Raw genomic sequence first — 4293 nt, forward strand, 5'->3', positions numbered from 1 at the left:
AATCTTTTGGAGTCTTCCAGATATTAGTATGTGTGTGTGTATGTATGTGTGTATGCATGTGTGTGTGGTGTGTGTGTGTATGTTCCCGTATGTGTATATGTGTGTGTATATGTGTGTTTACATGTATGTATGTGTATAGTGTGTATATGGGTGTATGTGTTTGTGTGCATGTGTGTATGTGTGTGAATGTATATATGTGTGCATGTATGCATATATATGTGTGTGAATGTATATATGTATGTATATATGTGTATATATGTATATGTGTATATATGTGCATGCATGTATTGTGTATGTATGTGAATATGTATGTGAATATGTATGTGGTATACATGTATGTGTATGTATATGTATGTGTGTATGTATATATGTGTGTGTTTATATGTGTGTATTATATGCATGTATGCATTTGTATGTGTGTTTATGTATGTATGTATGTATGTGTGTGTACGTGTGTGTGTGTAAGGGATTAGGGCACATTTTTGCAATCTGCCTTTCCCTATCTGAATGTGTTTTCCTGTTTTAAAATATATTTATGTGACATAGTTTTGAGAGCTAATGTAGCTTCACCCATCATACCTGACATAAGTATAGGTTCATCTGGGAAGAGGCAACCCTCAAACTGAAGGATTGCCTCAATCAGATTGGCTGGTGGCCATGTCTGTGGGTCACTTTCTTAGTAGTTAATTGACATAGGAGGGCCTAGCCCACTGTGGGCAGTGTCACCCTAGTCATGTGGACCTGTGCTGCTACACATGATGCTAACTGAGCAGTAAGCGGAGCTCCACCGTGCTTTCAGCTTTGGTTCCTGCCTCCAGGTTCCTGCCTTGAGTACTCACCTTGATCCCCATCAAATACAGGCTGTGACCTGTAGGACAAAATAAACCCTTTCCTCCCCAAGATGCGTCTTTGTCACAGTAACAGAAGGTTAGTCAGAACCCTGCTCGATTATTCTGTCTTATAGGCATGCATTAAATAATTTTTGCAAGTTTTCTTTGTTGATATTTTCTCTCCTTCACATCAGAATTATCAAGTGGGTGGGCAGGCCGAAGAGATAGCTCAGTGGTTAAGAGCACTGAGTGCTCTTCCAGAGGTCCTGAGTTCAATTCCCAGTAGCCACATGGTGGTTCACAACCATCCGTAATGAGGTCTGATGCCCTCTTCTGGTGTGTCTGATGACAGCTACATAAAATAAATTTTTAAAAAGGTAGATGGGCCGGGCAGTGGTGGTGCACGCCTTTAATCCCAGCACTTGGGAGGCAGAGGCAGGTGGAATTTCTGAGTCCGAGGCCAGCCTGGTCTACAGAGTGAGTTCCAGGACAGCCAGGGCTACACAGAGTGACCCTGTCTCAAAAAACAAAAAACCAAAAAAAAAAAAAAAAAAAAAAAAAAAAAAAAAAAAAAAAAAAAAAAAAAAAGGTAGATGGGCATTTATGCGGGGGGTGGGGGCAGAAGAAAAGTGTAAAAGAAGAAAAGAGAAGAAAAGAAAAAAGCAAAACAAAACCCCAAGCCCTATACGACCAAATTCGAACCTGCATTGTCAGGAAACTCTGACTGAGCTGGTTCATATTCACCTCAAAGTCTGAGAGCCTAGTGTGTTCCTGAAAACCCCAGAGACCCACCAGTGTTCCGTTCTCTGTGTGTCTGCCCCTGGGGGTGTCCAGGACCTCTGCCACAGCTAAAGGCCTGCTGCTAATTTCTGCATCAAGCACTAACTCAGCTGCTCTTAAAGTGGCCAGTCAGCTTGAATGGTAAAAGGTCACCAAATACAAAACAGCCACCCCCAAAGTTCAAGATGTGGGAGCAGCTTAGACTGCCACAATGTATTCTTGTCCATGGACCTGGGTCTGCCTGCCCCCTATGACTTATAGACCATGGTGCAATAAAGGATGTTTTTCTCCTCTATTGAGTTCTTTATGAGAACAGAACAGGTTGAATAAATGTGTATGTTAAAAGAATCTCAGGGCTGGAGAGATGGTTCAGCGGTTAAGAGCACTGACTGCTCTTCCAAAGGTCCTGAGTTCAAATCCCAGCAACCACAGGGTGGCTCAACAACCATCCATAGAGAGATCTGACTCTGGGGTGTCTGAAGACAGCTACAGTGTACTTACATATAAAAAAAATAAATAAATCTTTTTTTTTAAAAAAAAAAAAAAGAATCTCTTAGATTGGCTTATGTTGAAATAGTAACCACAGTTGGCTCACGTCCAACAGGCTGAGAACCTGATAGTTGCTTGGCGCCTGGTGACTGGATGTCTCAGCAACGGGAGCAGTTCCACGGTGGCTCTCTGTCTCTGGAGAGGCTGACCCAGTCGCTGCTCAGTCAGGTCAGTCCACCTGCCCCAATATGTTAGTGGAAGTTTGAAGGGTTCCTGGAGAGGGGCTGGTCTCCAGTCAGCAATGGAAGCCTGCAGATGCTTCGAAGGAGTCAGTATCAACCATCATCAGTTTAAGGGAGCAAAGCAACTCGGCAACCCAGAAGGAGAGTGCTGAAGCCCTTTGTATCTGGGCTGCTTCCAGAAAGTGCAGTCCACAATTAGAGAGGGTCTTCCCATAACTATTGAGACATCAGGACAGCTCTTCAGCTGCAGTTTCTTATTCAGGGGATTCTAATTTTTGGCTAATTGAAATGAAAACCAGCCATCATGCCTCTCTTCTCCCAATAAGGGTAACTCCTAACATTTCATTTATTTCTTTGATTCTTTGTCGTCTTTGAGAAGGGGGTCTCACTAGGTAGCTCTGGCTGCCCTGGGGGCGCTGTAGACCAGGCTGACCTTGAACTCCAAACTCGTAGAGATCCTCCTGCCTCTGCCTCCCAAGTGCTGAGAGTAAAAACATGAGCCACTCTGTCTGGCTCACGTGTGACTTTTATACATGTTTATCTTTATTTTGCTTTATTGTGACCAGAGCATTTAGCATGAAATTAATGTGTTTTGGTGTATCTCAATGTTATGTGACAGATCTCTACAACTTACTGATTCTACAAAATGGAAACTCTGCGCTCCCTAAACACTGACCCTCAGGGCTGTAAATGTGGCTAAGTGGTTAGAGAAGGGACTTGCTCTTTTGTTTGTTTGTTTGTTTTTGTTTTGTTTTTTCGAGACAGGATTTCTCTGTATAGCCCTGGCTGTCCTGGAACTCACTCTGTAGACCAAGCTGGCCTCAAACTCAAAAATCCGCCTGCCTCTGCCTCCCAAGTGCTAGGATTAAAGGTGTGTGCCACCACTGCCCAGCGGGAATTGCTCTTTTGAGAGACCAGAGTTGGGCTCCCAGTACTCATACCAAGTGGATCACAATTGCTACCTAACGATCTGAATCTCTCCATAAGGTACTCACAACAGACATGCGCACATTCTCACATACGAACACACAGATACATATAATTAAAAACAATTAACTTTTTTTCATTCCCCCAAGCCATCACCATAGCCTGTCAATGTGATTGTTGCAGATATAAGTGGAGTCATGCAGTATCACTGACTGACTTCACAAGAATCATCTCCCCAGCCCCAGACCATGCCTTTTTTTTTTTTAAATAAATAATTGAGTCTGGCAGTGGTGGCACATTCCTTTAATCCCAAAGCTTGGGATTTGAGTTTGAGTCCAGCCTGGTCTACAAAGCAAGTTCCAGGGCAGCTAAGACTACACAGAGAAACCCTGTCTTGAGAAAAATGAAAAAATAAAACTTAGAAATACTTCATTTATTGATAGTATTGACTGGTGTTTTTGCCTGCAAGTATGTCTGTGTGAGGGTATGAGATACCCTGGGAGCTGAAATTACAAGCAGTTATAAGCTGCCATGTGAGTGCTGGGAATTGGCATTGACAAGAACAGCCAATATTCTTAACCTCTGAACCATCTTTCCAGCCCCACATATGCAATATATATATACACATATATATACATGTATATATGTATGTGTGTATGTGTGTATGTGTATGTAGATGATGTTTATGTAGAGGTATAATGTATCTATCTTTACAGCTATACATTTTCTGTTTAGCACTGCTTATTCTGTGTCTCATAAGTTTTGGGGTGTTGTTTCATTTTATTTTCCCAAGATACTAATTTCCCTGTGATTTTTCTTGGCCAGTCTGTATAGACGTGTTGTTTAAATTCTACAGAATAGTGAACTTTCTGTGCCCCCTCTTGCTCTGTGTGTGTGTGGGGGGGTGGTATGTGTGTATGCATGTGTGTGTTCATGTGTGCATGTACATGTCATGTATGTGAAGGTCCACATCAGGTGTCTTTTTCCTTTTTCTCTGTCTCTTTTTTTTTTTTTTTAAAGATTTA

Source organism: Mastomys coucha, unplaced genomic scaffold, assembly GCF_008632895.1.
Source record: "Mastomys coucha isolate ucsf_1 unplaced genomic scaffold, UCSF_Mcou_1 pScaffold3, whole genome shotgun sequence".
NCBI classification, from domain to species: domain Eukaryota; kingdom Metazoa; phylum Chordata; class Mammalia; order Rodentia; family Muridae; genus Mastomys; species Mastomys coucha.